The sequence below is a fragment of the Bolinopsis microptera genome, chromosome 4 (assembly GCF_026151205.1).
Source record: "Bolinopsis microptera isolate Bmic1 chromosome 4, MBARI_Bmic_1.0, whole genome shotgun sequence".
Taxonomy (NCBI): domain Eukaryota; kingdom Metazoa; phylum Ctenophora; class Tentaculata; order Lobata; family Bolinopsidae; genus Bolinopsis; species Bolinopsis microptera.
In genome coordinates this window covers 14,586,386-14,613,702 of record NC_087075.1, presented here as the reverse complement: position 1 = coordinate 14,613,702, position 27,317 = coordinate 14,586,386, and the positions used below count along the sequence as shown (strand labels likewise).

General features: G+C 38.0%; 1 protein-coding gene and 1 long non-coding RNA gene across 2 annotated transcripts in view; one reads left to right on the top strand and one right to left on the bottom strand.

The window, feature by feature from the left end:
- The window catches only part of LOC134814338 (methionine aminopeptidase 2-like), a 53,934-nt gene extending 31,861 nt beyond the window's left edge, over positions 1-22,073 (bottom strand). The window contains exon 1 of the mRNA XM_063822436.1: positions 22,047-22,073. The gene's annotated coding sequence lies outside the window, so the exon portion shown is untranslated. The remainder of the gene's footprint in view (positions 1-22,046) is intronic.
- A 3,576-nt stretch (positions 22,074-25,649) lies between these two features.
- LOC134814008 (uncharacterized) lies at positions 25,650-27,217 on the top strand. Its single transcript, XR_010160084.1, has 3 exons — positions 25,650-25,837; positions 26,041-26,115; positions 26,277-27,217. It is a non-coding gene; the product is annotated as an uncharacterized LOC134814008 (long non-coding RNA).
- Positions 27,218-27,317: the final 100 nt, after the last annotated feature.

Here is a 27,317-nt window from a genome sequence, read left to right as displayed (position 1 = left end):
TTTGTGATAAACTATGTCTAGAATCCCAGTTGGCTCAAGACATTACAATCTGAGATATCGAGGGAATTCTGTTAAATTCCCCAGCAACGGCTCTTGTCCTACTGATAAATGTTCAAATTGTTTAACTCTATTAAGAGAGAATGATAGTCTTCGTCGGCAAATTTCTTTTCTCTATAAACAATTATCAGAAAGTGACAGTGCACTCAAAGTTCCCCTCAGCGATGGTTCACTTATCCCTGTGTTGCCCCAGGTACCTGATCACTGTGAACAGTCTATCAATGTTCCCCTCAGTAATAGGTCATCCTCGCATCTTGTTTCTGAGTTAACCCAAGAGCTATCCAAATTAGCAGAAGACAGTGAACATTCAGCAGAAATTATCAATTTGGAAAATCCCAAACACTCTGTAAATGGTGACAATGATGTGACCAACTCTATCAATCCATACCAAGATTTGAGTCGAGGAGTTTTTCAGTTTGTTGACACTGCCAAGTTAGATATAGAAACCCACTATACTCATAAGTTTGAGAATAGGGCAGTTGCATATTACGGGGACTTTCCCTACGCTTACAATGGAGGCTTTCATAACACAAGGCCAGTAGCAGACAATCCATACCTAAAGTCTATTTTAGAACGCTTACGCTCACAGTTCCCAAAATTGATATTCAATAGTGCTATGATTACCAAGTATAGAAATGGTCAGCAAGGAATTCCCTTTCACTCGGATGACGAGAGGTCAATTTCACCAGGCTCCATGATCTCCACCATCTCTTTAGGGGCTACTAGAGTCCTAAGCTTCAGATCCAAACTTAGAGCTCATATTGCTGACCTCACCCTCTCCCATGGTGACATAATGAATATGACCAGACAATCCCAGACCAGCTTTGAACACAGCCTCATCCAGGACAAGTCTGAAACCATGAGAATAAGCATTACTCTGCGCCTAATTGATGGCAGCGCAACCTTATCTACTCTGTCTGATGTTTCCAGTCAAGTTAAGAACACTGAACCCTCGGCCCCTAAGACTAGATCAATAGAACATTCTGGTAAATCTTTGTGTGTCTACATTAGCTCTAGTATGTTCTCCAAATTAGAGGGAGAAAAGCTATCGTCCAAACATCATGAGGCACATGTATTCAGCTACCCTGGTGCCACAGCCAATGCAATCAATGAACGGTTTCAATCAGATGTAAGAAAAGACACTCTTAATACCAATAATGTGAAAAGCATTGTACTTATGTGTGGTACAAATGACGTGGACTCTATCCTGAACAGCCCTCGCAACATGAGGACTAAACTTCTGTGCCCTGATAGTTTTTCTGGTGATGCTAGAGCTCTTGACTTTACAAACAATTGTATTGAAAAACTTGTACTTTTCCTTCACAAGTGGGCACCTGGAGCTGATATTAAAATTGTTAACTTATTACCTCGGGAGAGTTTCTCCAGAAACAAGGTTATAACTGATATCAATGAGTGTATATCAAATCTGCAAAGAAAATACACCTATGTAAAACTGCTCTCAACCGAGACAAATCGTTTCTTGTTTAGTGATAAGAAAGGCTTTAGAAAATCGTCATTTTTTAGTAGTTATGGAGAGGATAATGTCCATCTCAATGATTATGGCATAGTTAAATTAGCAAGGCACTTGAAGTATCATGCACACCATTAGAATACTGCTGAATACTGACATAACACTCCTACCATCAGTTTTATTTTTACAGTACGACATCCAGACAAATACAACCTGCTTTTATTCTGTTTTTTAGTTTAAACACAACTTTACAACTTTTATTCATTCCATTGTGAATTAATAAGATTCACAAGATGACAAATTTTAATAATGCAGCTGATAGGTTTCACAACCTCTGCATTGGTCATTGTAACATTCAAGGAGGGCTTCTCAATTTAGCTAAAAGTAATGAACTTTCCCAACTTATTAGAGATCATAAATTAGACATACTTTCCCTAAATGAGATGAATCTTAATGATACTATTGACACAGACACCATAAATATTCCTTCCTCCTTCAACCTTATGCGATGCGACAGGCCAAACAGTTCTAGGGGTGGTTGTGGCTTAATGATAAATAAAAAACTAGCTTACGCAGAATTAGTTATGGATAGTAAGCTTGATAACATTGAAGCATTGTGGGTGAAGCTTAAGAATAGCAAGATCAATGTTTGCTGCTTCTATCGCTCTGGAAATTATTGCAGTGTTGATAACTTTATTGAATACATTCATTTTTGCATGAAAAAATTGAATGGGAAAAAGGTTATCTGGATTGGGGATATAAACATTGACCAGAATAATATCTCATCCACCCAGTACAAAAAATTAGATATGACCTTGAGATGTTACAATCTAGTTCAAACCATTCAAGGGATAACTAGAGTTGCTAAACGTGGAGACAATGTTACCCAGACTACTATTGATGTAATATTCACTAACTGTTATGCAGATTTTGTCCAATCTTCTGTTCTTGATGAACGTATTGGAGATCATCAAGCTATTATGTGTGAGATAGATTGTAAAGTACCTATAGCTCCTAAATTTGAGAAGGTTGAAATTAGAAATCATTGTAAACGTAATGTTAAACAATTCTTAGACTATCTAGACACCTGTTCTGATTACAGTCCACTATTGGAAAGTACAGATGTTGAAGCTATCACAGCTGGCCTTTGTCATCATATTGAACAGGCATATGCAACCTTCTTCCCTTGCAAGACCATAGAAAGGCATGAAAAGTTCATACATAAACCTTCTACTGAACTTTTATATGCCATTAATCATACACATTTTCTTCTAAAGAAATTCCGTAAAAAGAAGGATAAGAGAGACAATGGAAATTGCAATAAATGTGGTACATGTAGCAAATGTATAAAGTGTAATGAGGCCTGGGATTGCTACAAGATTCAGAGAAATATTAGAAATAAATTAGCTAAAACCTGCAAAAAGGCTAATGTAATCGATGATCTACAAGTTAAAAGTGCCAAGAATGATCTTAAAGGGATATGGAAAACTATCAAACTGGCATCAAATATGACCCCTGGTACAACTAATTGTCAAACTATCAATGAGAATGATCCTGAGCTATTTAACTTTCATTTTGCAAATGTTGGATCAAGATTACAAAATCAGGCCCCCAATATTGAAAGAGTTAGTTTTACTGATTTTTTACCTCCTAGAACTTCTAATATCTCATTTGATAGATTCCAAGAAATAAATGAAACTGATATCCTAATGTATGTCGAAACGCTCAAGAATGACAAGGCCTCATATGACAATGTGCCTCTATTTTTACTTAAGCAAGCTGTACCACACATAGTTGAGCCACTGACCCACATTGTCAATCTGAGCCTTAATACAGGTGTTGTACCAACCCTTTGTAAAAAAGCTAGAGTAACTCCCATCCATAAGGCAGGAATGAAAGATGATCCTAATAATTACAGGCCAATATCCATCCTTCCACTTGTAGGAAAACTTATAGAATACTTTGTCGGCAAGCAACTCACTGATTACATGGAAGAGAACAAACTTTTCATCCGGCATCAATATGGCTTTCGGAAAAATCACTCCACAACTTATCTGATGTACGATCTGATGGACGAAATATATATGAGTAAATCTAAGTCTTATAAACCAGGAATCATCTTTCTTGATCTTAAGAAGGCCTTTGACACAGTGAATCATGAAATATTGCTTCAAAAATTGGCATATTATGGAATTGGTGGCATTGCTTTAACCTGGTTTAAGAACTTCTTATCTTGTAGATATCAATGCACTAGGATCAATGGCAATCTAAGCTCATTTTTAGAAGTTCTGAGTGGTGTACCACAAGGAAGCATCATTGGGCCTATATTATTTAGTATCTTCATAAATGACATCATTTATGCCTGTAACCTATCTAAGCCCTTTCTATTTGCAGATGATGGTGCACTATTCTTTGATCAAACCTGCAGAAGCACATTTATAAACATGAAAATAGAACTTATGACAATCTTTAAATGGCTCAGTGTTAATAAATTATCACTCAATGAAAAGAAGACTGAATTCCTATTGTTTGATTCTGTTGACCAACATGATGAAATAACCATTGATCGTAATGAGGTAACTTTCACAATCAAGGAGTGCAAAGAGACAAAATATCTTGGCCTCATTCTAGATAGTAAATTAAACTTCAAAAGCCATGTAGATTATATTATTAGGAAGGTCATGAAGAGAATTGGTGCCATGTATAGAAGTAAAGCACTGCTACCCATTAAATATAGGAAAATGTTTGCCAATGCACTCATGTTGCCACAATTCGATTATTTAGACACGATCTATTGTAGAGCTGGCAAGACAAAACTTGCTGAACTTGACACTCTGTACAAAAAGGTAGCCAAAATAGCTCTCAACGTTCCAAAAACAGAGAGCAGCCTTAATGTTTATAGAGACATGAAATGGTTACCACTCCATCTTAGACGACAACTCCATCTGTCAAATTATATGTTTAGAATCATCCATGACAATTGTCCTACAAACTTTATGAACAAATTTAGTTACATATCAGGAGGTAGTAGGAGCGGCGAAAGCTGCAACCTTTATGTCAATAGATCAACATCACATAAAAACTTTCAATACTTGGGGGCAAAATGTTGGAATAATGTTCCAACAGATCTACGAAATCTGCCCGATGTTAAAAGCTTTAGTGATTCGTATAAGAAACAGCTACTATCATCTATAACAACAGACCCTAATTATACCGTCGACAATTCATATGACAAATTTTACACTGCAATCATAGTCGCCGATAACTAAGTAACTTCTAATTCTTTTAAATCTGAGGCATATATAATTGATGTATCGAAAAGATATTCCCTTTTTTACCACCTTACCATTCTGATTGATTTTGCACATGACTGACATGTTTTAACTGGAGAAGGGGTTCCCACAGTGGTAGTTTTATAAACCACTTTTAATTTATTGACCTATTATACTTAGTGGTAGTTTTATAGACCACATTTAATTTATTAACTTATCATACTTAGTATTTTTTTTTGGTGACTGTATCACCCAGTTTTAACATTTGATAATTGTACAGTTTATTGACGACACATTGACTGAATGTTATTTTATATTCTAATTTATATTCTAGATATTTTATTTATTTTACAACAGACGACAACTTCCTGTTTTTTCTTCTATATTAGTTACTCATATCTCTTGTACAGACTTTTTTACAAGGACATTGACAAATGATACTCACATTAGGCATTCATTATTGCATCTAAATTATTTCACTTGCATTAGGCTTAGAAATTTATTCTCTGGTCAACAGATTTCAAATGTTTAATTAATTTGTAGTATGACAGTAAGGTATATAAGAAGTTATTTAATTTTGCTTGGGCTATTATATTGACTAGGTATTGAGGTTTAATGATGATATGGAATTTGAATTCTATATAAATTTACACTATGTGGTTGGGGCATTTTGCATAGTAAATATGGTTACTACTCATATATATCATATTATTTGATTGGTATTCGATTTCTGATTATTTCTCTAGGAATATGATTATTATATCTCAATTTGGCTTTAGGTAGGGTGCCCCGCTAAAAGAACTGGATTCTTCCAGGAAGCATCCCGTGCACAGAGCTTGGTCTACATATATATTAAATTATTAACCATTCATTCTGTATGTGCACGAAAATTTATTTCAATCAATAATACTCAGCCGGTAACGTTGAGACGGTCTGAGAGATTAGCGGGGAAGGCTGCCAAATAGTTTCTTTTTATAAGTGTAGAGTTAGATACGGTTAAAGAATCTAGTATACGGATGTTTTTATATTTATTACCATTAAACGAGACAATTTTAAGTAAATTCAGTTTTTAGTTTTTCCAGATTTTTAATTTATTTTAAATTATTTTGATTCCACAACATTGTGTGTGCGAATAGATGTGAGAACAAAGAGATTTTGGAAAGGAGATGGAAGGCGCGAGCGCCTAACGCACTATTCCTGTGAAATTGTTGAAGGACGTAGGCACTTGCGCAGAGATAGCGCGCGCACGCGCATAGCGTGTGACGTGTCTTTATTTCGTTAGTTCCCAAAGAGGGAGATGTTATGTATTGTATATTTGATATATATTGTTGATATATATTGTATTTGAATAAATGGTTAATTATATATTGTTCAGGTTTTGATGGGAAACTAGTGTATGACTTGTCCAACAATAACGCAAGCACATAACATAACAATCTACCTCACAAGCCTAGTTTTTTAATCTTATTGTAATGTAATGTAAACTTTTTCCACCCTCACCACTCCACCCTTTCACGTCACACACCACTCATCATTGACACCACTACATCATATATAATCACCCTTCACAACATCATCCCCAGCTGAAGACAATTTACACAAGTATTTTGAAAGCTCCTGCTAATAAAATCTTTTCGTATCACTATGTTTTCAATATCCCCCTCCAGAGTCCAGGTAAATAAGGGGTTTGATTTAAATTGATTCCCAGTGGGATCACATGGTTCCTCTGTGCATATGACCGGTTCCCAATCAGGGGTTATAGTTAACAAGTACAAATATTGATAATAACAAGTCTGAAAAGCTTACTTAAGTATTTTTAAGCTGTTTTGTAAAGGGTCACATGAAATCAATCTTATTATATCAAACATGTCAATCTTACAAATGTCAACAATCCTAAAATAATTTAGAACCGATACGTGATCCTTTGTAAAATTATATGTCCCAAAAGTCAAATTGACTTGTACTCAAGTATAAAATTGAACAGTTTACTCCAATAACCACGGTCACTAGCAAGTTCTCTCAAATAGATAATATCATCATACGTCTCCAGCAAGATGAAACGCTTCCAGGTCAACCTTCAGTCAATCTTAATCATAAATCTTCAATCAATCTTAATTATAAAAATTAAGATTAAAATTATGATCCTTTCAGTAAAGATTTCCCTGTAGCATAGATGGTACGCAACCCCAGGCACAGCAAGAGTTTCTTTATGTAATAGTTTCTTATCATCATCTATCTATCTATGATCTAGCTCTGTTATATAAATTGTATGGATTTTCATTTGCTGATAACGATAAAAGTTGTATATTTAAGTATTCCCTAATCGAATCTACTTTTCACTGCATCAAAAAACATCAATCGTATACATTGCCAGTCAGTGTAACTTCGTTTAACTTGATACCTGCCACCATGGACTATGAATGTTTCTAGACACTATCCTTTTGATAGATATTGAGATATTGGTATTTCAGATCACGTGTACATCGTTCCTTTTTTTACGACACAGTAATTTATTGACACTCACAGCTATAATTTTAATCATTGAATCAGTATTTTTATCTGTGCTCTGCGAATGCATCACATGAATCAGTTTTTTAATCTATTAACTTATTACACATTTGTGCTCTGCTTTAGCATCACTTGACTATTTAAAAAAAATTGTTTGTTCAGGCCATGACCTTATAGTCAGCCAATTGGCCATTGCTATATTATGTGTATATTGTTTGAATATTCTTTTCTTGATTAAGACCGGATTTGCTCATTCCGAGCAAACCAATCCATAATCGGCCAAACTGCTAAAATAAATAAAAAACATCAATTACAACCAAAATTATGGATAATCATAGCGTAAATGAAAAGAATATTCAAACAATATACACATAATATAGCAATGGCCAATTGGCTGACTATAAGGTCATGGCCTGAACAAACAATTTTTTTAAATAGTCAAGTGATGCTAAAGCAGAGCACAAATGTGTAATAAGTTAATAGATTAAAAAACTGATTCATGTGATGCATGCATATGCATTCGCAGAGCACAGATAAAAATACTGATTCAATGATTAAAATTTAAATAGCTGTGAGTGTCAATAAATTACTGTGTCGTAAAAAAAGGAACGATGTACACGTGATCTGAAATACCAATATCTCAATATCAAAAGGATAGTGTCTAGAAACATTCATAGTCCATGGTGGCAGGTATCAAGTTAAACGAAGTTACACTGACTGGCAATGTATACGATTGCCGTCTCCCTCTCTCACCCCTGACCGCTATCAGGGTGCTCCTGAGGATTGAGAATCTAATCCTGGTGCGCATGTAACACATAATAGCCGCATAGTCTTCTCCTCTCTTCTGGGATAGTTTTTCAGCGAGTCTCTTGTGGTATCTTGTGGCTTGTGGACCCCATCCGCCATTTGTTGAGTATATAAGTGGAGTAAAGGTGCCTTTTTCCACCTGGATGATTCTGTTGTTGTACTTTTTCATTTTCCTCATTTCATGAGCTTTATAGATCTGTTCCATATCTTTTTTGTCATATGTGGGTGAGTTGGGGTGGGTAACACAGACATCAAAGAATGTTCGTTCAAATGTGCTCCAGAGACCTCGTGAGGATACATCAGGTGCAGCTCTATCAGCATTGGTACCAACAATTTCTTCATTATCAAGGGGTATCAATGCTGGCTCAGTCACTACATCTCTACATACTTCACGCTGCAGCTCTGCATTTAGATCGCGGATGTTGTTGTGTCTCATAGAAACATAGCCACCTTTCTTGCATATAAGTGTGTGATTCACATTATTTCTCTCTCCACAAGCACAGTGAAATGGGGTGTTAGGGATCTCCCAACCATAACGCAAGTACAGAGCATCACGGAACTCAATCTTGTTCAGGGAGTAGCCAAATCTCTTCAATGGAAGTGCAGTAAGCCAACATCCTGAACCTTTCTCTTTGATGAACTGGAGGGATCTCTTTAGGTTGGGATCTCTTACACTGTCCTCTATTGATTTGCTAACCGTAAATAAGTGTTTCTCCTTGATTGCCTTGAGACTTTTTATAGTGTCATTTTGAATTGACATGTTGTAATGTTCAAGGGTGTTTTGCTGGTTGATAATCAGGTCTGTGAGGTCTTTTGTGATGGTGACTGAGGCTGTGAATTCTCTATTGCAGTTTTCAACTGGGTTGGAGATACCTAGCCCACCATGTCTGACTGGCAATGCAAATATGGAGCGGTCCAAGTCTGATACGTTCTTACCCAAGATTGCTGGAATAAAATCTGTTCTGATGCAATCCTCCAATGGTTGAAACAAGTGACTTATACCCGGGATGGTCCTCTGAATGAACGTCCACCGGTGACAAATTCCCTTGGTATATGCAGTCAAAGCAGCTTGGGGCTCCTCAATAGCAATTGATGACAACAGCTTGATGTCCTGACACCATTTATGGACTTTATCTGAGACATATTTGTTCTTAAAAGCTTCGCTGCCAATTGCTGCACCCAAATGGCGTTCTCCTTCAGACTCGATTTTAATACCAGTGCCTGAGAATACTTTCTGCGCAAGATCTAGGTCCTCGCTATTCTTCACAATCAGGACGGTCTTACTGGCTTTTGGGTAATATCCATACTTTGGTCCTTGCTCCAACAGCGTATCCCACCATATCTTAATACCTTCAATCTTTCCACCAGCACTACTGTCATCTGCATACCAAGACTGTTTGCAAACACTGGGCTTGGAGGCTGTGGCAAGGTCATCTACTAGAGGCTTGATCCCTAACGCATAGAATGCCATTGCTGCTACATCTCCCTGAGTTGAACCTTCCTCAGACTTAAGTTGGTAGTGGTCCTCGGTAGTATTAATGATCAGGTCTGCTGGCTTTTGGTAGTGGTTCTTTAGATACTGATAGAGCGGAGGACAGATCTCATGAACATTGTGAAGGGCTGCTTCTCTATTAAGACGATTGAACGCATTATCAGCGTCAACCTGTAGTATTGCTTCAGTGTCACTGTCTTCCCAGATCTGTCTCATTGCATGAATGGAAGCCTCTATTCCTGATTTGAGCCCTGCACAGGTCTGCAGTGGGCCAGCAGCATATTGTATATCAGTTTTGAAAGACATTATAACTGCTTTTCCAATGATTCTGCGCAATATCTCGCCGATTCCAATTGGTCTTACACCAGGTTTCCCGTTCTTATCCTGGCCTTTATCAAGAGGGATTAATCTGCATGCAGTGAACTCTTTCAGACAGCTATGATGGATATCTTCTCTACAAAGGCGCCTTGCAACAATTGCTATAGACTCAGCAAGTGTCACTGATGCTTTACCAAATGATTTGCTGCAGATGATATGCTTCCACAAATCTGAGTCCGTTAGTGTTGGGCCGCCTGATCCATCCAAATATAAACAAGCCCTCTTGACAGTCTCTGCGTCAATCCTCTCAAATATCACTTCCTGAGGTGGAGGAGTACTGTGAGGGTGCAGAACAACTGGATCTGCTTTAACAGCTGGAGGGTGTTTCTCCCCAAGGACCTGTTTAATGTTTGCTGTTAGGCTGTGAACTCCTAAGGTGTCATTGGAACTGTCAACATATTTGGTGGCTTGTTTAACTTTCCCAAGGAGCATTAGTCGGCAGAAACTCTTCTTCCTGGATTCCTCGCTGATTTTTTGTTGCTGCACCAAGGCTTTCTGAATACTCCTGCACTCCATCATTAGATCGTCAAGTTCCCCATTTTTCCATTTAACCAAACGCTTGGTGAGATATGTTACATGGTCTCTTGCTTTTGACTTGCTTGACGGTTTCATAGCGTAAATTGTAATGTGAGCTTGTTATGATATATCATAGAGCATGCCTTATTGAATTTTTATATTGAATTTGTATATAGGGTCATTGTTATATTATGTGCATATTATTTGAATCTCTACTTTTATCATAGAGCATGGCTGTTTATTTCACCGTCTCTACTTGTATGTTTCCCAGATAGTTTGGAATGACTGTATTGGATTTTCATAAATAACTTTTATCATCAGTTACTGTTCTGCAGTAAACTTTTTCAATCATTTTTAATTGTATGTTGGAGTATTCAGATTGTTTGTAAATTTTGAGTTCTATAGAATTTGTATAAAATTTTTTTAAATTTTTGGGATTTCCATTTTTATTATTTTGTATAATATTTTGATTTGCTGATGAGTTCCATACTGAGATCTTTTGTGCAATGTGGTCATCATCCATTTTTCAAGTCCTTTTTGAAAAAATACTTTTGTCCAATTTAAGAGACTAAAATTGTTTTATTAATAACAAAAAATGTTGTTGGTATTTAACCAAATTTGAACTTAAGAACTTAACCATTTCAAACTAAAACTTCAAAATTATTTTTAAATAGTCCCCTACATAATAAATAATGTAACACAAATTTCGCCCCAAAAATAATTTGAAATGTGAATGAAATATAAAATCACGCGCTATTTATATAATTGTAACATAACAATTGAACAGATCCTGTGCGCGGCGCATACAGCCGCACCTAAGGATTTCTCAACAATGTGTGGCTGTGCGCGGCGGGTTCACATAGCCATGTGTATACGCGTACTGCGTGACGCGTTCGGCGGTCGCGCGCTACTGCAAGCGAGAGGGCTCTGGTTAGAGCAACGCGGCGGGCTGTATATGTGGTTGAAATTCAAATTTGAATTTATTTATGGATATAACATTATATATTGATTGTTTTGTGGTAAATAAAAATATCTCTTTCTTTATATTAAAAACAATTTTTTAAAATTTATATCTTCACCAAAAGCAAATTTAATTTTATTCGTTTGAAATTAGTTTATAAGTAAAATAAATTTTTTTTAAAAGTAAAAGAAAATTTAAATTTTATTATTATTATTATAAAACAGGATCTTACCGACAAAAATGATTCTTAAAAATACCTTAATGCGGTAAACTGTACCCTTGAAAAAGATTTTCCCAACATCTGTTGCATGCAGCTATATCTTTAATTTCGTTCAATTCATACAAGTTGTCCATTTGCAAACTTCTACTATTTAAATCACTTCTTAAAACCGATAACAAGTTCATTCTAGGTCCCCCCAATCTTCCAATGAATAAATTATCTGATTTAATAGCAAATGAGAGAGCCGTTTGGGCTGGGGTGTTCTCCATACTCCTGAGAATGTGTCCAAACATTTTCCACCGCTGGTGTTCAATACGCTTGGATAACTTTTCAACTTTGCACCTTTCATACAATGCTTTGTTGCTTATCATACCTTTAGGCCATTTGATGTTTAAAATGGACCTGAGGTGTCTACGATGGAGTGTGTCCATTTTCTCCATGGTTGCTTTCTTAGGACTCCAACTATTTGAGTTGTAAATCAATACAGATACAACTTGAGCATCGTATAACCTCAGCTTTCTTTCAAGGGATATTTTCTTACCAGACAGCCAAACTTTTTCAAAGTTCTTAAAAGCAATCTCAGCTAGGATTCTTCTTCTTTGAATGTCCTTCTCAGTACACAGTAAGGAACCTAGTGACTTGTTACTTCTCCATGGTTCGTTATTAGCTAATGGCTGACCGTTTGTATCTTTATCAGATTTTGTCGCTAGGTAGAAGGTACTGAATTCAGTTTTACTTTCATTTACTTGGAGGTTCCAGTCTTTGAGAATCTCCTTCACTGTAGGAAGGAAAATTCTCAGTTTCTCGATGTCCTCGTCAGCAAAGTCACAATCGTCTGAATATTCCCACTCAGTTGGAAAACCTAGTTCTGATACTGGTGGGTTTGGTCTCCCAGATACAGCTCTGAGGTGGTGTAAGGCTGCTGCAAGAATAAGTGTGAATAGCTTTCCAGATAAACTGTCACCTTGAAAGGCTCCGAGTAAACTTTCAAACTCTTCCGACAGTGAGGAGTTAACACGAACTCTAAGGAGAGTATTCGAAAGAAGGTATTGAACTAAACGAATGTCGTCCTCCGAACAACCAGCATCTTTCAAAACATTGATGATAGTGTCCCTTTTCACGGTATCAAAAGCTCTACTCATATCAATACCCATTTTGCTAAATGTCCATTTCTTCCTCATTACAACAGATATGAGCATTCTCTGAGCCCACACAATGTCAGAGCAGCTCCTACCTCTCTTGTAAGCACTCTGCCATGGCATGGTGTAGTTGTCAATTCTACTCTCAACCCGTTTTAAGGCAATTTGAGTGAGCATCTTCCTCGATCCGTTTAACAGTGTAAGTGGTCTAAGGCTTGTGAGGGGACCCTTAGGTTTACCGGGCTTCTGTAGAGGAGTCACAATACCTTGTCCTATCGAACTTATGTATTTGTTCCCACTAAATGACTCGTTAATTGCCTCAGCATACTTCTCAAAAGTGATTGGATGGGCGTACTTTATCAGCTCATTCTGGAGATTATCTGGACCACTGGCACGGTTTGATTTGAGTTTACTTGCAGCAAGTTTAACTTCAACTGGTGTGATGGGGTTATCAAGTGGTTTTGGATCGCAGGTAAAAGGTTGCAGGCCAGCTTCAACTCCTTCTGTTAGTTGTTTTTCGAAGAAAGATTTCGCTGTGTTTGCTTTCCCTAAATCAGTACCAATAGGGTTGTTGTTGATATCATTGACCACTATGTTACCCGACTTTCTTATTCCAGCTAAAGATCTTGAAGCTTCAAACATCTTTCTAGCATCATCAGTGTTATTTATTTCTTCCGCTAGAGCGTCAGCCTTCATGTTATTTATTTGCACAAGTCTCTTAGAAATGCTATTCTGAATCTTTCTAACTTCTCTCCTATCTCCACTAACATCACTACCATTTGGGGCTGATTTGATCTTCAGAGTCTGATCACGCTTTTTAGCAACTAATGAAGCTACTGTTAGATCACTGGAGAAATTTTGTTTAGAGGATTTCCCTTTCAGTGGTATAGTTTCTTCAGCACACGCACGTATGTCACTAAAAAGTTCATTCATTTTCTCATTTGGGTCATCTGGATAAGTTTTACCCGATAATCTTTCAGCAATCGCACTTTGATATTTCTGTCTGAGTTCTTTATCACTGTAGAGAGTTGAACAGTCAAACTGAGTGCTATCTGATTTTTTGGTTTTGTGAATGAGAACATGATTTTTCAGCGTTAATCGAGTTACAACAGGTTTGTGATCAGATCGTAACTCAGCGCCTCCGTATGATCTGCTGTCCTTTATTAAAACCGTAGACCTCCTCCTGCAAAGCACATAGTCAAGTTGAGCGTATATAGGAGTATTTCTCTTAGTCCTGTGTTCACCAGTCCAAGTTAGTTTGTGCCTACTTGGATGATCAAACAAAGTATTGCATGCTGTTAGGTCTTCTTTAACCATAAATTCAAGCAAATGCTCCCCATTTTCATTTCTAGTCCCAATACCATGTCTACCTATCAAACCTTCCAGACCTAATTGTTCATCAACCCTAGTTCGTTTACCCAGCTTTGAGTTGAAATCTCCGCAGTGGAACATTTCCCATTTTGATGGAGTAGAGGATACATTGTGTAAATCTCTTTAGAACTGAGACAGTTTGTCAGGGTGTTGTTGAGCACGAAGAGATGTGAGACCATAACTGTTGATGATTCTGAAATTCTTATTACTACCACCCTTGAGAGGAAAACAAAAATCAATATACCCAACTCTATCAGAGATCTGTTTGAAAGTTGTGATGAAAGGTTGCAGTTTAGGGCTAATAACAAATCCAATACCCCCATGACATTGTTCTTTCTGATCAAAAATTAACAGTCTGTAGTTGTTGTGAAGTATGATATCCACCTGATTAGTGCACTTAGTTTCTTGTAGTCCCACAATGTCCATACCGTACCTTTTGCAGTCATTACCCAGTAACTCCCTCTTCAAAAGTCGTTCAGACCGAGTTTTATCATTAACCGCAGTGTCTGGACTACCCAAGCCCCTAACATTCCAAGAACAAACAGCGAAAACAAATAGCACAGCACACAGTGTTGATCCCATCTTGCCATTACAATGAATAAAAATATCATAATAAATATAAGTAGACATCCGATAATAAACTTGTTACATCCAGTAAATTACTGACTTGACGTATTCCGACAAAAATTGAAAATTAAACGCAAAACGGGAAATCGTTTGAAATCTTTTTCAAAGCACTTTGACAACTCGTGCTTGCTTTATCCAGAGCTTACCCGCCGGCAGTGGTGCGAAAGCACATGGATAGGTGCAGTGATTTTTTAAAAACTCGTTTTTTATGTGGCCCAGAATGATTATTCGGAACCCTAACCGTCTCATTTGATCCCAATTAACCCTAACCCTAACCCGATTAATTACAAAAGCATTTGCTGAAACCCTAACTATAACAAGAAATTAAACCAACTTCCTTATATGGTCATTTCACGTGATCGAGACAGTTTTTGGCGATATCTCGCCAGGGGACATTTTAACCCTATGTCATGTGGGTGATTCGTAATCAGCGGTTGAAAATTTATTTTGAACAGCTAGATTATGTTCGAAAATTGTTAAGCTTTTGAACAAAAAAAGTATTTTAGAGAATACAATGAAACTAATAAATCAATGAAACTAATAAATCAATGTTTTAGCTCATTTTACAAAGTCAAATATTTAAAACAATTAAAATTGTATAGTGCTCAATTTGTAAATGACTAGTTGATCTTTGCTATTGGTAGTTTGTCAAGGACTGGCAGCTAGCGGGGGCAAGGAATGCACGGGCTTAGGGGCTTTTGTGCACACCAGAACACTAGCTCGGTAGATTTTTGGAAACTAGAAGGACTGAAAACTAAAATTGTTTTTGATGGAGGCTGAGGCATGTTTTTGAGAGGGACGGTATAATAGCTTGTGGTAACAACTGGCCTTTACTTTAATAGGATGAAGTTTTAGTTTTAGGACAGGAAGAAGGCATTAAGAAGATTTGCTCTTTGTTTACAAGGCAGAATATAAGCAATGTTGGTTATAATATGTATCAATATCTAGATCTTCGTTTATCAATTTTCACTAAATGGGTTTAAAATTTTAATAGGGAGGGAAATTCATCAACTTTATTAAGTACCTATCAAAAATAAATCTTATATCAATGTAATATATTAAAAATCATAATCCTAAGTCTAATAATAAATCTGTTAAAAACACTTTCTCACTACACTGCGCTCACACACGTTAGTAAGACAAAGGAAAATGCACACCCAGCTAATTTTCAATTTCAAGATAATCATTTTGGATGTGTGGACCCTAGGGTAGACTTAATGTCAAAATTTAGATTAGAGCATTCGAAATCTTTGTTTGTCCAATCAAGATCAGCATGGTTATGCTGGTTGACGAGCAGTGATTGCTTCATCCTAGACTTCAGGCAGGCCACACTTAGACAGTAGTCACGTATACCAAGCTTAGGCACAATTACGTTCCAAATACGAGTCGTTCTGCTATTGAAGTTGTCAGGGGGGTCTGCTTGGCTTAGTATAAGGGTGGGTTTCCTACTTGAGCAGGTGAAATTTTCATGGAGGGAAATCGGAGCACGGAATTTCATGATTTTATAGAGCTCAAGGAAACAATGGTAAGTGTACAGGTTTTGGACGGCAAGTATTCCGTGTTCCTTGAACAAAGGTTTTGTGTGCTCTTTCAAGAAAAATTTTTTGTTCAGATTTTGGTTGCCAAACGGTCGAGCACGAGCACAGGTCTTAAATTTATCTAGGTATGCCTCCCTGTCGCCAAACAGTACCCTGAGACAATATTTTTGTGCTTTGAATACAGAACTTATACGAGTTTTGGCTGCCCCACCCCAAACCGTGATACAATAGGAGAGGTGTGATTCAAATAGAGTGTAATACAACTGGCGGTGTAAGAAATCTGGGAGGAAGCAGCGTAGGCGGCAGAGAGTTGATGTTGCATGGCTGAGAGAACGCCTAAGTGATTTTATATGTTCTTCCCAGGTTAGCTTTTCATCGATGACGACTCCCAGAAACTTAGCAGATGCAACTTGTTTTATTGGAAAGTTATCAATGGTTAGAGTATATTCAGAATTATTGTCAGTCTGGGAGGACGATGCTGGTTTAAAGTGAATGAAACAGCATTTAGACAAGTTGACATGGAGTTTGTTTGCTCGCATGTAGGAATATAAACTAGCTAAAAGAGAATTACCACGCATATATGCCTCCTTTTTAGATTTCCCAGTCACAAATATATTGGTGTCATCAGCGAAGGTGACAAATGATCCCAAACTGGAGCTGTTGGCGATATCATTAATATATAGGAGAAATAAGAGAGGTCCAAGAATCGAACCCTGAGGGACTCCAAACTGTATTTTCAAGGCGTCAGATTTCTCACCAACAACTTCAGTATATTGTGATCTATTTGTTAAGTAACTTTTTATAAGATCATTTGCCACCCCACGTATCCCATAGCCCTGTAATTTGACAAGTAATGTACCATGATCTATTGTATCAAAAGCTTTGCTAAGGTCTATGAATATGCCTAGGACATGATGCTTAAGTTTTAGAGATTCAGTTATAAGGTTTACTGAGTGATTAACTGCATGTGAAGTAGAGTGTGACTGCCTGAAGCCAAATTGTGTTTTAGATATTATACCCTGTGAGCTAGCAAACGAATATATTCTTGAGTAAATGATCTTTTCAAAGATTTTACCAAATATAGAGAGAGTAGAGATTGGGCGGTAGTTTTCTATCTCTTCAGGGTTTCCCTTCTTAAATACAGGAGTTATTCTACCAGTCTTTAAAACGTCGGGGAACGTGCCATTAGACATTAAGATGTTGATGTATCGACTAAGGATCGGTGTAATTATGTGAGATGATCTTTTGATTACACTAACAGGAATATCACTTGCTTTTCCATTTTCAAATCCTTTTATTATTTCCGTTATCTCATAAGGTGTACAGTCTTCTAACATAATCGATTTTTCATTAGTCTTTCCAAGGAAATCATAGAATGTTTTTATAGGGAGAATTGGTAAACCAGAGGCCTCACTGCTACTAAGTGTTTCATTGAGCTTAGGGGCAATAGAAACAAAGTAAGAGTTGAATCCATTGGCTATGACTCTACGATTCATGATTCGTTCGTTGTTTATGATAAAGGGAGGCTTAGTTTGCTTCTTTTTCTTGCCCCTGAGCTCATTGATTATCTGCCACGTTTTTTTGCTGTTTTCTATATTTTTATGGATTTCATTGCAGTAGTACGATCGTTTGGCGACCTTGATAATACTTTTAAGCATTCTTCGGTAGTCACTGAAGACTTTATAGAGCAGTACATTACCCTCAGGGTTTCTATTTGTTACAGTGCTTGACCAGTCTCTACAGAGTTCATGTTTTCTTTCAACTGAGACAATGATTCCATCGGTAATCCACGGGTTGAGTTTGGGAGTCCTTTTGGTAACTTTTGGTACATCAAGCTTACAGTGTTTATCAAGTGTTTCATTGAAGCAGTCCAAGAACTCATTGAAGTTTACCGAGGGAGTTAAGTCATTCACCTTCACCTCGAGTTCATTAACAAAATTAGTGAGTTTGGAACTTGAATAATCATAGTAGCGAACATGTTTAAGTTTTTCAGTACTGTTTTCGGTAGGAATTGACGTGAAGGTGAATATAAAGGCATGGTCACCAATCCTATCATTCAATACACCGGAAAGAAGTACATGATCTATCTCTGATGTGAGGATATTGTCAATACATGAGTTTTTACAGTTAGGACGGAAGTGGGTAGCAAGTGATATAGTAGGATACATATTGTTACGAAGTAACGTGTCCTCAAATAACTGGCTGGAGGTTTGTACATTGAGGAGGTTAGAGTTAAAATCGCCAAGAATATGGAACTTTTTACCAGCCAACTGCTTAGATATATCCTCAAGAGTTTGACAAAAGGTCTCACTACAGCCATTTGGAGGACGATAAGCAACCCCATATGTCAGTTTATCACCCGAGCTAAGAGTAATTTCAACAAATAAGCACTCAATATCTTTTGTACAGTGAGATAGATTTTCGATTACTACAGCATTCAGGCGATCAGAGACATATAAGGATACTCCTGTTCCTTTTTTCTTATCAGGGAATGGTACTTGACAAAATGTTGTATAGGAGGGGATTTGGTATAAGCCTTGTTGGCTTGGATCGATGTTGGTCTCAGCCAATCCAATGACATCAAAATTACACGGGAGGGTCTTATGTTCTATTAAAAAGCTGTCAAAATTACTAGCAAACCCATCTATATTGCAAAACAGAGCGGGCAGATAAGCAGAATTTTTATTTTTCTCAGGAAAAAGTTTGCTGATTGAGTTTGCTAGTTCTTGTTTTGTGTAACGCTTACAGTCTTCAAGTATTGAAGAGAATTTAGCTATGGTGACATCTTCCTGGTTGTTTGTATCATAGAATTTATCTGAATCATCATATCTTTGGCTGCTTGGAAATGGGCAATACCTATCTTCTATTGTACTACAGCAATCACTACACATCCATAGACCGTTTTTGCTTGTAAATTTCGCGGATCTGAAGCACTTAGTATGAACAACTTTGCTGCAATTTTCACATTCTAAGAGTGGCTGGCCAATATTAATGTATTTACTACAGGGGTCGCACACATCTTTAATAAGTTTCATAATCATGATAAACTAAGTGGGATAAACTCCCACTGGTCGGGTGGCCTTCCTTTGTCTTACTCTCTCCTGTCTCTCCCTCACATACACCCACTGTTTCAGACATCTCACAAATTTAGCAATACCAAGCTCTCCGAGATGGATTTCATCACCATTTCTCGTGAGTTTCATAGCAAGCAACCCTTTACCGTCTAAAAAGTGGCCAACACCAAGGTGCCATACATTCTGGTTAAAGCTAGAGTACAACATTTCATCAACCAAGCTGTTGAATGCCATAATGTTTTTATTCATCTTAGGGAGTCTAGACGGTAAAACTGCTGTGACAAACAACTTCGCCTTAGGGCACAGTTTCTGGATCTGCTGGATTTTCAGGTGGAGAATGTCTACCAGCTGGTGTATATCACCAGGTGACTGCACATTTTCAACTCGTAGATCGTTGGTCCCACAAACTAAGATGACGTTGCTATAACCAATGCAGAGCTTAGGGTCTATTGCACTGACCTTGTTGGCTTTAACACGTTCACCTGGGAAGGACTGTCCAAGGGTTCCAGTACCGACACCGAACTTGATGGGCTTGGTGTTAGAGTCGCCCATGATGATGCAGCTCCGGCTGAACTGTTTGCTCACAGTTCTCAGTGTGATGGAGAACCTTCCTGTCTGCACAGAAGACTGAGTTTCAGCAGGACCTGTTTCATCAATACCGTGACGATACCAGGCTTGTGACGATCGTGTCATCACATACATTGAGTTAGATTCTGGACTCACACTATGAACATACTCAGTTGAGGCTTCGTTTCCGGTCTCATGGATGCACTTAAAGCACACCTTCCTGACGTCGCCTATGCTGATAGTAGCAATTTCTGAGTTAGCAATAATCTCAGACTCATCGTCAGAGTGAAAAGGGAGCTTGCTACTAGTGGTGGTATCAACTGAGGGAGGGTAGTAGTTTATTAGGATGGAGTTGGGCTTATGGGTCAGTCTGCACTTTGATGTAACTGCGTCTATGGCTGAGGCAAGGGGTGCTGGGATTGTGGGGGATAGGGGTGGGTCTGAATCACCAGTATAAGAGTAGTCTTCCCCAAACTTGAGGACCTGTCTTCCATTCTTCGGGATGAACTTATTACTAGCTTGGCTCTCCAGGAGAAACTCTGTAACTTCTTTGAGGATCTCAGCACTTAGCACATCGACCAGGTAATCACACACTGGAGGTTCTGTGCATTTAAGGAGGGGGATTTCTGTAGCAGGTGGTGCTTCAGATGGACTTCTGGACTGCTGAAATTCATGAATCTCTTGACTCAGCTTCTTCAGTCTTGTCTCCAGGGATACAATCTCCACAGTAGGCATACTGTTACCAACAGCATTAGAAATAGCATCTGATATAGCCTGTATGTTCTGGCTGTAGTCTACAGAGCTCTTTAGGTTGTTGTCCATCTTGGCTGACATGCTGGAGCCTGGTCTGGGGAATGATGTATCGAAACACCATGGACATAGCCATTCTGAGAGAATAATATTCAGAGAAGCTTCAAGAGGTGTATCGTGCTGAATGTTGTTAGCACCCTTGAGATTGCAACAGGAAGCATGCCAGTGCTGAAAACATCTGGTACACTTGAACTTCCATTCCTTACCATCTGATGTTGATCGGCAAGGACAATCACTCTTTGAAGCCCGTTGTTTTACTGTAGGTTTATCCTGGATTTCAAGTTCTTCAGCAGACTCTTCAGCACGGGAGAATGGAGGAAAGGACTTGTACAGAGGGCTCATTGGACTGCTGGGGCTCTCTCTGAGGTTCGATGATTCTAAAGCTGATATCAGGTTTGGGCTGATCTTTTCAATAACCAGATTACCTGGAGGTTTAAGAACAGATGTCTCTGGTTGTTCTTGGGGTGACTTTGATGGGCGTTTACCCAGCACAGCTTTCTGGGCCATTGCGCTAGGGCTGTTCCTGCGCAGGGCTTTGTTGTCTGCTAGAGGTTTCTTCTTTTGGGAGGTAGCTCCTCTGCCGGATGGTGACATGCTAGCTCTGGATCCTGGGTTGGTAGGAGGAGGAGTGTGTCTAGGGGAACGCCTTTGGGTACTAGCACTTGAGGTAGTAGCCATGATGATATGATATCAGAGATATGTCCGGAGTCCAGGGGGCCAGCTTGGACAGACCCCTGCACCTGAAAGGAGAAGAGCATCAGCCGGTTCATTGTGAGTGATATGAGGTGGGTTAAGTGGGAATATGATTGAATAGAATTTTTTCAAGAACTTTCAAAAGAGTGATTGAAGTATTCAAAAATATATAAATCATTCAAAGGTCAGACACACTAACAACAACAGGACAAACTGGGTTTGGATGGGGTGATTTGGTTTGAAATTGTTAATTGTGTAGGTAAAATTGTTTGAGCAGAATTTTCAGAGTAAAAATAAATAAACAAAAAATTTGTTGAGACAGGTATTCAGAGAATGCCTATCTTGGAATACTTCAACACTACTATATATTTTTTTGGACTAGCAATGGTTTTTTATTAGGTGTAGTGACTAGTGGTATGTGAACACATGACGAACCGAACTGACAACTCAACTCATTTTCTAGGAGCAGTGATCCATCCTCCCTGAGCCCCCCATCGTCCAAACAAGGTCTCTAGTTCATTGTTAACATAACCATTGCTAGTCCTCAAATTATTTGTTATATAGTAGTGTTGAAAGTATTAAAAAAGTTAAGCACGAGTTTAATTTTGAGCCACTTTTTTGGTAGCTTCAAGTAGCTATAGCCTTACCAACTCTGTGAAAGAAATGATTAAAAAACCAAAAATTCCATGCTCCAAGCCAAGTATGATGCTATAGCTGAAATGTTTTATTTTGTTGGTGCAGCATCTACTGACTTGACTCGAAAGAGCAAGCGACTCAATAATACCAAAGAGTCCTACTGAGGCCCAGATGTTTGCGCCACTATCCCGGTAATGCAGAGATACATCTGGTACCATTGCAAGAGCAATGGCAGTTGAGTGGGGGCGCCCCTCCGAAGATTGACTACCATAGATCCCGTGTGACTATGAAATGAGACTGATCTCGCCCCATTGACATGCTCCTTAGTTTATTGTCAAAGGTGGTGCTGGGCAGATCGCTGGTGTGTTGAGGAGGTTCGGAAAAAGTAAAATAGATGGTGTGAGGTCAAGGAGATTGTGTACTGTTATGATGCCCGGTAAGTTGCTTTGGGGGACCGGTGCCTGAGTACAGAAATGGTCGAGAAAGAGGGCCTGATTGGATCGTGGGGGAGTTGCGTGTGGATGCGTGAGTTGCTTGTCACGTGATCGTGAAAAGGAAAGATAAAGTTTTGCGCGTGCGCACTTTCCCGGTTTTAGTGAGAGGATTGAAGCTTTTGATACAAGACTTTCTCAGCGCCCTACGCCGAGTAATGCCTTATCGTGGTCAGGTTGAGATGTCCCATTGGTCTTGTTAAGTTGCGGTCCGGTTGTCCGGTTTATCTATTAAGCCGATTAGCTGGCCTCTATCATAAGATAGGTATATTGGAAGTCGTGAAAAGCCCACGGCGGCATGGTGCAGGTATAGGTTCTCTAGAGGAGCTGTCCATATACCGCATAAAGAGTATAGCAGTAAGATTCTTTTATTGACACTAATGCTGCCTCGCCACAAAGTGCAATGCGGACAGACATAAGCCCTGGAAGAACCAGCAAAACCTGACAAGGATTCTCACCCTGTAATAAAGCTGAAATGTGTGACACCCAGTGGCGTAAAGTAGGGCCCCGCTGACCCCGCTGTTCAGGGGGGGGGGGGGGCGCCGTCTTAGGGGGACGCCAAATCGTCGTTTGAATGTGGGACAATTTCGAAAACTTAACTAAAGTACTAGCAAAACTGCGCGTTTTGCTCTAGATACACACTTTTTTAGAGATTTTACCGGCGTATCCTCTAAAATCACCTAATTTGTTAAATTTTAGGGAGGGGCACCAAAAGGGGAGGAGGCGCCAACAGGGGGGCGCTTTTTTGGCGGGGGCGCCAACAGGCAACGTTATGCCACTGGTGACACCTCCTCCAAGAGAGCTCTACTAATAAAACAAAGTTTTGAAATAAAATATAGTTATATTTTACTAGCAGCAAGAGAAAAAGAGGCTTCCAGTAGGCTCAACACACTGCCACTCCAAACTTGCAAGCTCCTCAATTGCAAATTAGGGGCTACATGATGATTACCCATAATCACATCAGAGACACAATGGCCAATCTCGTGCGTGAGGTATGTCATGATGTGTAAGTTGAATTCCAGCTACAGAAGACGCGGTAAATGAGGGTGACTGTCTCAACCCCAAAACTAAAACAGGTGACCAAGCTCGGCTTGATGTATCTGCTAGAGGAGTTTGGACTCCATTTGATAACACCTTTCTTGACATTAGGGTTTCACGCCCCAATTGCTTATCAAATAGGACAAAGACTCTTCGAAGAAGTGTACAAAATGAGCAAGAACTTAAAGAAAAATTAGTACCTAGAAGAGTGGACAAGGCAACCTTCATCCCAGCTATATTTCAAGAAAACAACAATTTTTTTTTTTTTCTTCAAGAAAACAACAAATTTTTTATTTAAATCAATTATAGCAACAATTTTAAAAACTTTAAAGTTCTTCTATTACCATGGAATATACTACGGGTATGGTGACTTGGGCTATTGAGTTGTTAAGTAGATTAAGATTAGTAAACCTGCACTTGCATTGTATTTATAAAAACTAGAAATTAGGCTTCACGGCAAAAAGGAGAAGCAGGCTGATCTTGGAGAGAGCAGACCGTAAAGTTTACGCACCCACCAGGGCTACCTACCTACCCCAGTTGTTCTTTTTGGTTTATCAGCTTGTATTGTTATATTTATGGACCCCAAGTCACCACACTAAAAAGAAGTATGTTTTAAAAAAAAAAAATAATAATAAGTTAAGTTAATATCATCATATAAGTTTTAAACAGTAAAAGTTAAGTTGATGATTGAATTTCCTAGTTAATTTAATGGTTCAAACGTTTGGGAATATAATAATGTTGGTATTTGTATCTGCTGCAGCAATAATATCGATATAATGTCATTTGTCTAGAAAATTTACGCCTCTTCAATAGATATTGGGTCGGCAATTTGGTGAGTGAGTGATGAACTGGTTTGGTCTGTGACTGAGTGAGGGGCGATGTGAAAGTTGTGGTAAGTCCAGGTGTTATTATTGTTGATGGATTGGGATCCCAGGATGATACTTTTACAGCGTAATTTAACCAAAGATACAGAAGTAGTGAGGATTTCCCCATTCTCATTTAGAATCTGTTTATGTATGCTATTCCACAATTTGGAGGCTATATAAAGAAACGTGTTGGTTTTTCTTGGGAGGATTATGACATTGCTTGTATCACGTTTTGATGAGTCTATAGTACAATACAACGAGTATGGAGTGCGAAATTTCATGATTCGAAATATCTCAGATATACAGTGGTATTTGTACAAGTTTTGAACAGTAAGCAATTTTAGTCGATTAAAAATGGGCTTGGTGTGCTCTTTTTCGAAAAAAGCAGCTCCTAACCTCTGTTTTGTATAAGGTCTGGCTCGTGCACAAGTGGCATGTTTGTCGAGGTATGCATTTAGGTCTCCAAAGAGGATTCTTATACAACGTTTCTGAGTTATGAACAGCTTATCGTTTGGTTGGTCTTTGAGGGCTGAGCCCCAAACACTTATTCCGTAAGCAAGATGTGATTCCACACATCTGGTATGTCGAAAGAGTTTAAGCAATTTGTCAACAAATGAGCAGATCTCATAGCCAGAAAGAGGAGAGAGATACTGTGATGTAGTAAGGCATGTAAGAACAAGGATAGGATTTGCTAGAACAACTCTTATCGCTTTTCGTGGGTACAGAGGAAAGAAGATTGACATCAAACATGAGACCCCTCTATCAGAAGTCTTGTACAACCTCATCCCTGCCCAGATGATGGAGTAGATGATGTGTTGTATTTTGTGTGTATATATATTTGATTGTTTAAAGTTCAATTCAATGAAACAATAAGTGATTTGAATGGGGATTGTAATCGGATGGTTGCAAGTTTAAAACCTGCAGGTGTCATGTAATTATAGTATAATTTCGTTTTGTAAACCTCCACTTGGATATTCAGATATGTTTTCTACTTAGTTTCTTCTTTCTTTTTGAACCTATCATGCGTGATTTACAGTATAACCTCTTTTAGTTCACACTTTCTATATTTCAATATTGTTAACAAACCAGCTTGAACTTAAATGGTATTAGCTCTAATAGTATGTTAGGCCGCAAGGTGGGACTGTCGCGCGTGTTTTTGTGTTGATTGCTATGATGTGTAGTGTACAGTTTATTGCTGTTCTTATTGTTATCATCCTTAGTTCTGACAGAGCAAGATGGTAGATGTAACAGCTCTTTCAAATTATGAACTTCGTGACAATCTTACTGAATTAGGATTTCAACCAGGTAAATATTTACATATCAAATTAAACAATTAGCTTCAGATATTTTATTGCATATTAAATTAATTAATAGTTATAGACTGAAATGGATATTCTTTATATCAAACAAAAATATGTATCATTCATTGAGTTTTGAGTTAGATAACAGTCACAAGCTGTATTCTTTTTCAATTTTTCGAATTTATGGATATTTTAACTATTTTGAAGGTCCGATAACTGAAACAACAAGAAGGGTGTATGAATTAAAGTATCTGCAAATGATTGGGGAAGTTGACAGTTCAGGTAGGAGAATTTTAAGTTACATCAATCCTAAAAAGCAAGTCGGATCATTGATTTTCCCTGACTTAAAAACCTATTTTAATACATTTAGCTTCAATTTAGTATGTAACACTGTTGCACAGTATGCTCACTGTGTGTTGACAATTACACGCTGCTTTTTCCAGATTCAGACGGAGGTATAGACTTAGCCAGTGCTCGACCCGTCAGATTAACCTCTCCCGTAAAGCGCACCAACATTCCACACCCAACACCTGAACCAGCTTCAGCCTCATCCTCAGCCTCTGATTCCGAGCAGGTTCAGGTGACACCAGCTGAGCGGAGCGCTAAGTGGAAAGTGCGCATTGCTGCTGTTTTCGCACTTGCCATTATTATGTATTTCTACTTTGGTTCAGGGTCTAATTAAAACTTTGAGTAACTCCATCATTTCTTATTTGATGTGATGTTTCAGTTGAGGATAGGGGCATAAGGTTCTGGGAATCTTCAGTATTTTAAACGGAGATTTGTTATGTCTTGCATGAGAAATCTGCGCCAATCAATCGAAGATTTCGAAGGATTTTTGATTATTTTCAGCGCGTAATCATGATGAGCAAGTGACTGTAAAACTTTTGTGAATCTTGGTATGGTACCAACTAACACCGAGTTCATGAATAAAAAAGAACTTGCCATCATGGATATTTTAAATTCTCTATTATCATTGTATGAGCATTGCTAAACTGTAAACATTTGTAAATCTTTATTCTCTGTAGCATTTTCAACCTCATTATGTTACTATCACCAAGTTGGTAGTGCTTGTTGTAACTTCTTTAGAACATAATGAATGTGTTGCTCCTTTTAGATCCAATTACTAATCATAATATTCTTGCCTCATTGATAGCGATATCAAATCATAGAAATGATTTTAATTTATCATATTTTTCACATTTACTTGTCTGTAAATTTTTAACTACAAAGTTTAATGCATAGCAAAACAGTTTTTGACATAAGTTTTTGCAAAGATGCATAAATACACCGTGTTATATTATCGATACTTTTATACTTGTTGAATGTGATAATGTACTTGCTCTAATTTTGATTACCAATATAAATATCGTTATCAAAACACCAACTGTGCATTTTACTGACACTGTAATAATGATATTATCCAAAACTACTCGCTGTTTTTGTGTTAAGATTGATTCAAGTTTCAAATCTTAATTTTGATGATC